Raw genomic sequence first — 12,841 nt, forward strand, 5'->3', positions numbered from 1 at the left:
TGGAGTCAGAGCTGAGAAAGGAGGGGTAAGAAGTTGAGTCCTGAGTGCGGCTGAGCTGGGGCTCGGAAGCAAGCTCAGAAGAGGTAGCCCCCCCCCCCCCCAGCCAAGATTAACTGCCCTGCTTAAAGGACATCAAAAAACAAGGGCTTGTCACCCTGGAATTTAGCGCAGTAACAAAATGCACTGTCATTGAGTCCTTATTAGAGAAAGGATGTGGCATAATATACAGAGCTGCCAACTTAGGAAATGGGGAACAGGGTTCGAGTCCCTGCCGGTTCTCTACTATATAGAAAAAGGTTTAAAAAGGTGATTTTAAACAGAATTCAACCAAATTACCAAAACCTAACAATGTACAGGATCGGCTGAACGTACCACTGGGAGACCCTACAGTAGCAAAAGTCCACATTAAACAAGCCTTCGGCATTGCTGTGGTGGGGGTGGGGGGGGTGGGGCGGGGGCGCGGGGAGAGTTTCAGAGTATTTGTCAGTCAGGCAGAGTTGGTAAGAGAAGGATTAAAGTAAGTGAGGAAAGACTTCGCGTGTCCATGTGTCTTGCGGTGTCAAAGTGGGATTGTAAAGGGGCATGTTAAAGCTTCATCCTGACGCCTTGTTAACACTGCCTGCTGTCACGGGATCTTTCCGGCAACCCTTCACCCGACTTTAAACACTGAGCACACTGAAAGTGCCCTTAAAAGGCACTGAGAGACACATTCTGTGTGGGTTTCTTGCTTTTCAGTTTATGCTGCAAAAGAAAGCATTGCAAGGGTAAAGTTACATAGGATTTAGGGAAGAAGGGAAGAATAGGGGAGAGTAAGGGTGACGAGACGCATTGGGAGCAGCAGCCTTTGATGTGCCGGCCTGCCGTGGGCAGTGAATAATTAGGGGAGGAGAAATGCCAGAGCACACGCTGGGGTAGGCTTGTGGAGGGAGGCTTGTGGCTTTGATGCTGTGCACGCGCTTTTTCACGGGCACAGCATCAAATCGCCAGTTTAGGTAAGCTCTGGATAAGCTCCAATATGTGTCGACATCTGCAATGCTTGCGCATTGGCAGAGGTCGAGCCCTAAAAAGTACAATAATAAGAAAAAGGATAGCTTATTTTATAGTTCTAAGTAAATTTGAGTCTCGCATCAATTCGCCATGTATTATCCAAATTTTCTGATAGTGTTGTTGAGTTGCGAAAGTGTAATTAACTGAGACACGAGGCATAATTGGCAACCACTATCAGTTCAGTCCTGGCCCCCTCTATTAAACATATGCTAGGACTTCGCTAGAATGTAATCAATTCTATAATGGCTTTGGTAAGAACATATTTAAAATGTAAATTCTGTGCTGTGAGAAATTGGTTTACTGGTTGACTGGTCAAACAGCAACCACAATCCTTGTCAGTGTAAGGCACAAGCAAACCCCAAATTAACCTGTGCTCATTCCCCTGGTAGCTTGTCACAGAACAGTCAAGCTTAACATTGCGACAAAATTTAAAGTATTTGTGCAACACTTCAAACAGTTAAACAGTGATAACACTACACAAAAAACCTCACACCAAGTTAGACAGAGCAAAATTTGATCAATAAAACAAGACCGACCAAAACTTCAAATATCCAATCAGTAGAACCGAAGATATGAATGAATAAACAATTTAGTGTAAATAGTGCCATAAAGCATAAAACGCCAGCATGGGATATCTGGTCCCGCTGGACCTAGTCAAAGTCACACTTTCAAGCCAATTGTGATGAAGCGCACATCCGATACAGTCACCAGGTTCGGCCCGCTGAGGTTTTACCATATCATGTTCATGCCAAGAGTCCTGTTGGTGTTGCAGAGCCACTAGGAGAGCGACGCAGGAGGCTGTTAGCGAAGCGAGGAGCCAGCTTCGCGGGCGGGCTTTGCTTGAAGTTCGCGATGCTGGTCCCCGAAAGTGGTCAGTGCTGCATTGAGGAGTGTCGGGCAGATGGAGCTTCACTCTGATCTGCGATGCGAGTGCCAAGGTCTCAGTAGAAACAAGCCCATTCGTGGTGGCAAGGAGCCCATAGCTTGATTTCAGCGATTGTAAGCCATGCCAGGGGCCTCGGCTTGAGTGGCACCACTGGGTGGGGGGGGCGGGAGGGGGCAGCAGACTAGCCCTTGTAATCACTCTTAAGTCCTGGGTTCAGGATGTAGTTCCAGGTCCAGTTCTTCTTCCACAAGCAAGAAGGCAGCACAGAAGGACAGCAGTTCATTTGTACCAGCAGAGTGGCAGTCGTTGTAGCAGCACAGAAGCCCCTCTTCCTGGCACAGTATCCACAGATCCAGAAGTATACTGAGGAGTTGGTGTCTGAGGTCCAGTATTTATACACAGTAGTGCCTTTCAGTGGGGTGAAGCTTGTAGAGGTATGCCTTTGAAGCGCACAAGTGCTCTGCCTTCTGGTGCTTAGACTGATTCCATGCACCCCGTAGTATATGTTGGCCTAGAGACCAGCTAGCTCACATTGCAACCATAAGACTCCCTATGCCAAACCGGGAGTAAATTGTTGTTGGCAACCCCTGAACATGAGAACAATTGTCCCCTCAGGGAGCATGGTAACAGATCTAGAACCCTTTTTATCAGTCACCCCTGCACTCTTGTACTCAGAGAAGCATATAGAGAATACACAATGAGACGTTTTCAATATATTTATTGAACCAATGCTATTTGTATACAAAATACATGTGCTGCGATAATCAGTAGACCGAAGCAGATGAAAGTGATTACAAGCACCAAAAAAGTAAATAGCAGGTACAGTTTTACCATGGTGCTCAGACCGTGTATATATGCAGGCATATAATACAAGGTAGTAATCAGGCGTACTCCTACTATGCTCTACTCTATTCTATGTACGTCTAGAGTGTATGTAGGTCCAAAGCCAAGAATCCCCCCTTGGGATGATCGAACCCCATTACCTGGCGGGAAAGAATGTAGGGACCCGTCTTGGTCACGAATTGAACACCCCTCACGGAAATGTCAGGCAGCTGCTTGGCGAAGCCTCAGCATGCAGGATCTTTTGATGTCAGCAAAAGTGTTTCCTCTACCAATCCCCGGGAATTAAAAAGCATCCTTGTGATGTATAAGCAGATTAGCATTGTTATTGATATGTCGATAGAACAGCAATTGTACATCATGCGTAAAGGCCTTGTACTCTGTTTTCGAGGCATCATAATAGGGTTGCGCGAAGCCAGATGCATAAGCAAAGCAGTATCATAGAAACTAATCCAACATTGTCAGGCACTGGAATATGTGCAAAAGGTCACAGCAAAAATGTTATTGTGCAGAAAGAGGACAATGTAATAAAATGTGCAGCGTTGCTACATGGGCCTAACTTGGACACATAACAGGGCAATGTCCCGCTCCTCCCACCAGTCTTGCCCGTGATGGCCCACTCATTCACACCTAAGCTAGTTTAAAACTGCACACCCACAGGCTGCAGTGGCATCAGTCTACCTAAGTGGGTGGTCCAACCAACGCTGCAGGCCCACTGGTAGCATTTAATTTACTGGCCCTGGTCATATGGTATAGCACTGCACAAGGGGTTTACAAGTAAATTAAATGTGCCAAGCACTTTCACACTGGGTAGCAGTGGTAAAGTGTAAAGAGTCCTAAAGCCAACAAAAACGAATTCAGCAAAATTTGCAGGGCAAAGGCAAAACATTAGGGTATGACCCTGCAGAAGGGGCCAAGTCCAACACATGCCATTAGATTCATGTTGTCCTATCACACCTTTAATGTCATATGGACAGGATAGTGTCAGCATCTGTTGAAGTGCCTTTGAAGGCCAAAATAGACACTTGAAATGTTTATCTAGCATCCATGGGCAGATTAAAAACCTCATCCAAAAGTTATCTTAGCATCTAGTAAGTCATGGTTCACATAATTAGGTCCACATACATTTTTTATAATATGCATGTTTCTGTGATGGCTGGTGACAAACCACCTTCGTTCATCTTCTGAGTCTGACATAACTTTCAATTTCAACTTTTTTGAAACTGGAGTACTTGCTCACTTTTATTTCTTAGATAACAGCAGTTACTTTCACCCATAGTCCACTCAAGGCAATAGGTTATTTCAACCGTGTTTTAGTTTCTTGTTACAAGGTAACATTGCCCTTTAACAAGGTAACATTGCCCTTTAACCTAGCACAATTTGTCTTTTCTTAACCAGGAATTTTAAACCCTTTGCAATGAGTATCATCTTCAGGTTCTACATATTTTTAGAAATGGGGGTCTCTAGTTGGCGGAGGTACTTGCCTTTGCCCAAATTGGGACCCTTGCTTCTACTTGGGGTACGGGCTAAACACACTTTAGATAACCCCTGGTCACCCCCTCGGTAGCTTGGCACGAGTAGACAGGCTTATTCCAAAGGCAATGTGTAAAGTATTTGTACCAACACACACAGTAGCACAGTGAAAACACCACAAAAGGACACCACACCAGTTTAGAAAAATAAAATATCTTTATCTAAACTAAGTAAAATGACTTTCAAAATGTTTCAAGAACTTGTACCATAGAAAACAATGGATGCATGACTTTTACACAAAGTACCTGAGGTTGTGTTAAAATTCACAAGACTAAACAGCCACAGAGCCGGAAACAAAGAGATGCGTCCACTCCTGAGACCTTCGGGAGGCGATGCGACAGTCCTGCTGCACGTAGAGGAAGATTTGCGTCGAATGCGGTCTGTAAGGGTTGTAATGCGTCAGTTCTTTGTGATGGTTCCGGTCTGTCGGCGATGCTTCTGGAAAACTTGCCACACAGGTGTGATGCTTAGAAATCTGGGATGCTTCGGTGATCGATGTGGCGGTGTTGCGTTGGTTCTCTTTAGCCGCGATCCCTCAATGCCTTGATGTTTGGTTCCAGTCCAGGGAGGACCTGGGCTGGCAGTTCGGTCTGGACTGTTCCCATTGGGCACATGGACAAAACTGATTTGCACGTGGCTGGGTTCAAACTGGAATGGAACGGTGAGCAAAAAAACAATGGATTTAGGCTCAGATCTCTGTACTGGGGTGAATGTATGACATTGTTATTCATTCTGTCCACCAATTGTTCTTTTTGCATCAGTTTTTACAGCGGCACGGCAATGAGTGGAAATTCTTCTCGCGCCGTTTAGATGTGTCGAAAAACAGCCGCAAGAGGAGCGATGCGTTGATTTTTGCAGTTCAAGTTTCTTCTTTCTTCCAGCTCCAAAACAGCAGCAGCAAATTTCATAAGTCCAAAACTGGCACAGGCACCTCTTGGCAGGTCACAATGCACAGCAGCAGAGTTCAGGGGGACTGGGGGTGAAGTGTTTGTGTCCCTGGGACTTCAGAACAGGAGGCCAGAATACACAGGCCCTTGGAGATCTCCTTCAAGCAGGGGACACAGCACACAGCAAAGTCCTTCTCCTTTACTTGGCAGAAACAGGAACTGCAGGCCAACCCCACACAGCAAAGGGGCAGTACTTCTCCTCAGTCTCTCCATCGCTTCTCCTTGGCAAAGGATCCTCTTGAATTCCAGGGATGACCTAAAGTTCTGGAGTCTGGGTCTCAATATTTATACCACAAAATCCTTTGGTCTTTGGTGGTGGAGAAATCTTGTACTCAGTCAAAATCAGTTCAGTCCTCTCTGGTGCAGCTCCCTGGCAGGAGGTGGAGACAGCATTGTGGAAGGCAGACCAGGCCCATTCACGTGAAAGGAAATCTCCTCCCCTGCCCTAAATGCAGCCCAGGTCTATTGAGCCCAGCCCCGACACATCGAGACTCTATGTAGCCACTTCACATCCCCAGCCCCTGTCACCCCTAAGCCAGACAGTCTGTACACATCCTAGCAGAGGAACACTGGATGGCTAAGCAAGATAATACCTAATTTTTAAAAGTGGTATTTTCAAACACAGAATGTAAAACTCACTCTTACTAAAAGATGCATGTTAACATTGAGTTCAGGCATACTAACCTTTATTTTCTTATCTTGTTCCCAGGGGTAGTTAATTTTATAAGATGTTCTAAGCAACCACACCATTCTATTCTATGGGAAGAGGTAGCCTTGCAATAGTGTAAAACAAAATTGGCAGCAGTTCACTATCAGGTCATGCCACGCACACCAGGGCATGTCCTACCTTTCACATACACTGCACCCTGCTCACAGGGGTTCCTAGGGCCTACTTTAGGGGTGACTAATATGTAAAAAAAGGGAAAGTTAGGGCCTGGCAAGTGGGCGCACTTGCCTGGTCAACATGGCAGTTAATAAACCGTGCCCTGGCACTGCAGTGGCAGGCCTGAGACCTCTTTTCAGGGCTACTCATGTGAGTGACACAATCAGTGCTGCATGCCTTTGATTTAGTATCATTTGATCTACCAGCCCTGGCACACTTAGTGCACTTTACTAGAGTCCTAGTAAATCACATATGCTAATCCGGGATAACCAATCATAATAACAATTTACACAGGGAGCACTTGCACTTTGACAATGAAAGCAGTAGAAAAGTACCCAAAGCATCTAAGCCAGCAAAAACTAATTCCAGCACTGCATCAAAAATACAGGAGATGGAGGCAAAGAGTCAGGGGAAACAACACCAAGGATGCCAGGTCTAACACGTGTCCCCTCCATCTGAAAGTGGGTAGAACCACCCTCCCTCTTGCGAGTTCTCATCACTAAGGTGGAAGAACCTGGACAGACCATCAGCATTGGCGTGTTCTGTACCAGGGCGGTATTCCACCCTAAAGTCCATTCCCTGTAGAGAGATGGACCAGCTCAGCAGTTTCGGATTCTCACCCCTCATCTGCATCAACTATCTGAGGGGCCTGTGGTCTGTCTGAACCCGGAACTGAGTCCTAAACAAGTAGGATCTTAGCTTCTTCAGCTCCCAGACCACCGCAAAAGCTTTCACTTTCAATTGCACTCCACCGCTGTTTCCTGGGAAGTAGCCTCCTACTTTTGAAAGCTACAGGTTGGTCCAAGCCCTCGTCATTCAATTGTGAGTGTACTGCTCCCACACCATGCTCTGAAGCATCTGTCTACACAACAAATTCTTTGGAGAAGTCTGGTGCGCATGACCGATTTCAGGGCATGAAAAGCGGTCTGGCAGGCATCAATCCAGATCACCTTCCTGGGCTGCTTCTTTGAAGTCAGCTCTGTCAAGGGGCAACAATTGTGCCGTACCCCCTGACAAACTGTCTGTAGTACCCGGTGAGACCTAAAAAGGCTCCCAAGCCAGAATGGTGTCAATCTTCGGTTGTAGAGGCGCCACCTGGCCGCTCTCTACCTGGTGCCTTAGGTCCACCACAGACCTCTACTCTATCTGGCACTTACTGGCCTTAATAGTGAGGCCTGCCTTTTCCAGCAGTGCCTTCAACACTTCGCAGAGTTGTTGCAAATGTCCCTCCCAACTGGTGCTGAACACAGCAATGTCATCCAGGTAAGTGGCGCTGAATTCCTCCAGCCCGGACAGCACCTGGTTGACCAGTCTCTGGAACGTGGCAGGGGTGTTTTTCAACCCAAAGGGCATGACCCGGAACTGGTAGTGCCCCTCTGGTATTGAAAACCCAGACCTCTTTTTGCCACATCAGTTTTTTTTTCTTTTTCAAAAACATAGTCAATATTCATATACAGGCATTTATCACACATGTAACATTATAGGTCTATTATCTTAATACTGAAAAACTACTTTTGTTACAAGTTATCCCTCCAAAGTTTCAGTTTTTGAGCTTAAATATATTGACTCACAACTTATCAACCCACCCAACACTCCTCCCCCCCCTCCTACCCCCTCCTGCCCCCTGCCAGTTCGATATCCTAAGTCTATATCTGAGTTGGTCATTAGGTGTCTCTTCCTCCTGCTTCCTGACTATGAGTAGCAATCATGTTGTGGTGTTCCCCGTCCTGGGACTCCTGCTGAGAGTGCGTGGCAGGCTCTACAATCTCCTGTACCAACGCCCCCCCATGCCATCAGTATCTCTGGGAGCATACACCTCAACTCTACTAGTTTTTCTCGTATGTTCCTCTTCAGACAGCACCCATTCTTTTATGTCTTTCCTCCATTTATTTAACTGCGAGCCCTGCAGGGTTAGCCAATGGATCGCTTTTCTCATCTTAGAAATGATAAGCCCCAAAATCAGGAATAGTCTACTCGTTTTACGATTGGGATCCTTGGCAGCCAAACCTTAGAGACAGGTGCTCCCCTCCAAGGCTGTCGTCCACCCTGTCTCTGCCTTTTCAGTTGCTCCAGAACGTCAGCCCATTAAGTTTGTATTATTTGGCAAAGCCATACCATATGTATGAAGTCTGCCTGTGTATGCTGAAATTGGAGACCTTTTGGGTCTCTAGATGTGTTTAACATGTAGCCACCTTGGTGAGCGGTTGGTCATGTGAACTATATTGTATTGTATTGTATTGGCTTAAATCTACTAGATACTGACACTTTTCGGACTCTTTTGTGGATTATTTCCCAATCTTTTGCTGTTATCATGTGCTCACTTACCTCTTGCCATTTCTCTTCTACCTTCAGGGCCTGATCTTTTTATCTTCTCTCAGTGCCCTGTGTAAGTGAGTTACAAACCTCCGGCCGCCCGCCATTGCAATCATGGTGACCAATGTACGTGTGTGCTCTGGGGCTTCTGGGAATGTAGTCCAAAGTTGTCGGGCCGTAGCTGCCATCTTGGCATTCAATTATGCCAATCAGGGAGTACAAATCATAATACCAATTTACATAGGGAGCACTTGCACTTTGACACTGCATCTAAGCCAGCAAAAACGAAATCCAGCATAGCATCAGAAATACAGATGTAGAGGCAAAAAGTCAGGGAAAACCACACCAAGGATGCCAGGTCTAACTCATATTTTTGAGAAAATCAATGTAATCTCATATACTTCTGAAAATTCCATTGGACCACATAAGTTTGAGTAGTATATTGAAACCTCCCAAACTAATCATACCTCATTCTTATTAATATCAACTTAGTAATTGAGAGGAAATGTGTGTTTGTACAGTAGAGGTAGTAGATTAACATAAGGCTTTTCTTAGACCAATTTCAGCAGCCAGTCATATCAACACACAGCCTTGTGCAACAAATGGAAACATCAACAAGTATTAAAACAACAAAAGAAAAGGGCACTGACACCCCTATACCACCCACCGCTATCCTTTCCCATGTCCTTGCCCACACTCTGGTCAGGACTGTTGTCGTCCACAAGAAGAACCCGCTTCCAAAAAGTACTTTGAGTATGCCATTTACAGAAGCTAAAATATGCTGTCCCAAACCAAACTATAACATCACTTTGCTTTTAAACTTCTTTATAACAAGAGATCAGCTGCAGTACAGTAGAGCTTTTGCTGCAAGCTCTTTGTTCACTAATAAAGAGTCTGATAAAAATCCATGTTTTGGTGTAACATCTGCCACTGGCTGGAAGCCTCCTACTGCTTCCGAAACATCAAGTACCGATTAAGCCTTGGTGGGGATCAGCAATATTGGGCTGGTTTGGCCAGGCTGTGATACTCCTTTTACGACTGGGAGCAGGTCTTGGTCATTTGACAACCATTGCTTGGATGATGGAAATGTCCGAGTGTGTCTCTAAGTTGGGGACCGCAGCAGACTCCGACTGGTGCTCGTCCATCTCTTGCTTTGCGCAGCCCGAACAGGTTCCTGCTGCTACAAAGGACTATTCTTCCTCGTTTTGTTTCTAAGCTTAGGGAGCGTAGTATTTTGTAAAGGTCGTGTAGTTAAAAAAAATATATACATATGTGGAGCTGCGAGCACTTGGCCTTTCAACTTTGTTCACCCGGGTGTTAACCTCCATTTTTAGGTCTCGCCTGTCGATGCGCATGCGCATCGAGCAAGCGAGACTATGGTGGCTTATCCACTCTTTATCCAACTTGCAAGGAATCGTGGCGATTCCTTGCAGTGCACGAGAAATTTAAGCTCAATGCGCATGCGCATTGAGCTTAAAAGCGCGTGCACATGCCCCCAGCCGCCTGCCTTGCCTACTCTCCCAGCTGGTGCCGCTCCACCCCCTGCGGCATCAAAGGCTTTCACGGCCGGCCGGCCATGCTTTCAGTTTCACGACCGGCCGGCCGTGTGAAGTACATTTCAAAGCCCGCTCTCCCTGCTCCGCCCCCTGCTCCGGCCGAGACGCATTCCTCCTCCCTCCTCCCCCCTCCTGGGTCAGGTTACCCTGCTTTGCGTAGACTTTCAGGTACCGCCCATCCCGCACCTGGAGCAGTCGCAGTCCACTGAACCCGTCACAGCTGTCGCACCATTTCCATGGTCTTCCACTGGCGAGCCCTCCCGGACCTTCATTTTCATCTTGGGCGCCTTCCCCTCACTCTGCCGATCTCAGTGGTTTGGTTCGTTTTACCTTTAAAACGTGGTTTAACCTATACGGGGATGCCGGTTAGTTTGCATAGAAGCATTCGCCACCTTGCTTGTGTCTTGCATTCCATTCAATGTCTAACGAACCTAAGCTTCGGTAGTTCTTATCACACCCCCTTTTAATACCTGCTCTGATAGTGCTTTCTTAACCCCTAATGCGGTTATTTTCACTGGTCATAAATGCACTTACGGTGGTGGCAGTAGGTCCAGTCACTACGGGGTTTTATAGACGTGCCTATCATCTTGAGTAATACAGGGTATCGTTGCAAGAAGCGTTTGTAATTTCATACATTCCTTAGATGAGGGGGGCGGATAATCTAAAAGCTGTGGTCTCCCACAATTTGAAATAAATACGTAACTATTGAAGCAGAGCTGTCCTGTGGATGGTTTATCAAGATGTATTACTTATTGGGGAGGTGGTAAGGTTTGTCTGCATGTAAATGACAGGGGGTCTGCATGCGTCTTGCTCTTTCCACTTGCTGTAGATATCCATATACGTTTTGTAAAGCAAGAAGTTGGCTCTTAAAGCCTTCGTTCATCGACTTGTCTCGCTGCATGAGCCGTTGGTACAATCTCTTGAAATCCACCGTGTTTGACCTGCTAGCCTACAGTATTGTATATCCGGGGGGCTGTTGATTTTTCTAACTTGTTTTCAGAGATATGGACCTGGAAACGAAATGTGTAGTGTGGCAAGAGCTTGCCTGACTTGGCAGGAAGATATGATAGTTGCGTGGGTAATGTCCACTGGTTCATTGATGGGATTTTTTTGCAAAGACCCACTTTTTTTTAATTTTTGATGGAGAAATTCAGATTACACATTTTTCTGTTAGCGTGGTTAGTTGGTTCGTCTACTAGGCAATTCCCTGATATTTTCATTCCTAGTATGGCAGTCACTGGTATCACCCTCAACCCCTCACCCTCACTCACCCTCACTCACCCTCACTCACCCTCACTCACCCTCACCCACCCTCAACCCCTCAAACTCACCCTCACTCACCCTCAACTCCTCACCCACCCTCACCCTCACTCACCCTGACCATCACTCACCCTCAACCCCTCACTCACCCTCAACCCCTCACTCACCCTCAACCCCTCACTCACCCTCAACCCCTCACTCACCCTCACTCTCACTCACCCTCTCTCACTCATCCTCACTCTCACTCATCCTCACTCACCCTCAACCCCTCACTCACCCTCACTCACCCTCACTCACCCTCACTCACCCTCAACCCCTCACCCTCACTCACCCTCAACCCCTCACTCACCCTCACCCTCACTCACCCTCACCCTCAACCCCTCACTCACCCTCACTCACCCTCAACCCCTCACCCTCAACCCCTCACCCTCAACCCCTCACTCGCCCTCACTCTCACTCATCCTCACTCAACCACCCTCAACCTCACTCACCCTCACCCTCACTCACCCTCAACCCCTCACCCTCAACCCCTCACCCTCACTCACCCTCAACCCCTCACCCTCAAACCCTCACCCTCAACCCCTCACCCCCTCACCCTCACTCACTCACCCTCAACCCCTCACCCTCACTCACTCACCCTCACTCACCCTCAACCCCTCCCCCTCGACCCCTCCCCCTCGACCCCTCCCCCTCGACCCCTCCCCCTCAACCCCTCACCCTCAAACCCTCACTCACCCTCAACCCCTCACCCACCCTCACTCTCACTCATCCTCACTCACCCTCAACCCCTCACCCTCACTCACCCTCACTCACCCTCAACCCCTCACCCTCACTCACTCACCCTCAACCCCTCACCCTCAACCCCTCACTCACCCTCACTCTCACTCACCCTCAACTACTCCCCCCTCACCCTCACTCACCCAAAACCCCTCACCCTCACTCACCCTCACCCTCACTCACCCTCAACACCTCACTCACCCTCACCCTCACTCACCCTCACCCTCACTCACCCTCAACACCTCACCCTCACCCTCAACCCCTCACCCTCTCACCCTCACTCACCCTCACTCACCCTCACTCACCCTCACTCACCCTCACTCACCCTCACTCACCCTCACTCACCCTCACTCACCCTCACTCACCCTCACTCACCCTCACTCACCCTCACTCACCCTCAACCCCTCACCCTCAACCCCTCACCCTCAACCCCTCACCCTCAACCCCTCACCCTCAACCCCTCACCCTCACCCTCACCCTCACTCACCCTCACCCTCACCCTCACACAGTGCAATAGTTCTCAGACCATTTCAGTTAGAGCTTTTAGAAATGTTTATGGCTTTTTTTATTTGTAATACTTTAGCATTGGCTACAGGAAACAAAAATGCTAAACCTTTACAAAAAAACCCATAAACAATTCTAAAAACACTAACTCTAATGGTGCGAGACCTATTGCATTTCCAATGCTTGTTCTGTATACTGCATGTTTTCCAGCACCCTGCATAAACACTCAGGACTACATACAGGCACATGATCGAGAATGCCAAAAACGTATTATCCGTCATCAGAAATACTTTTA

At 47.4% G+C, this 12,841-nt stretch overlaps 1 protein-coding gene across 1 annotated transcript in view; it reads left to right on the forward strand.

Annotated features, from left to right (window-relative positions):
• Nucleotides 1-12,841, forward strand: part of RRP15 (ribosomal RNA processing 15 homolog) — a 239,079-nt gene that overhangs the window by 110,291 nt on the left and 115,947 nt on the right. The gene's annotated exons all lie outside the window — the stretch shown is intronic.

Source organism: Lissotriton vulgaris, chromosome 6, assembly GCF_964263255.1.
Source record: "Lissotriton vulgaris chromosome 6, aLisVul1.2, whole genome shotgun sequence".
NCBI classification, from domain to species: Eukaryota; Metazoa; Chordata; class Amphibia; order Caudata; family Salamandridae; genus Lissotriton; species Lissotriton vulgaris.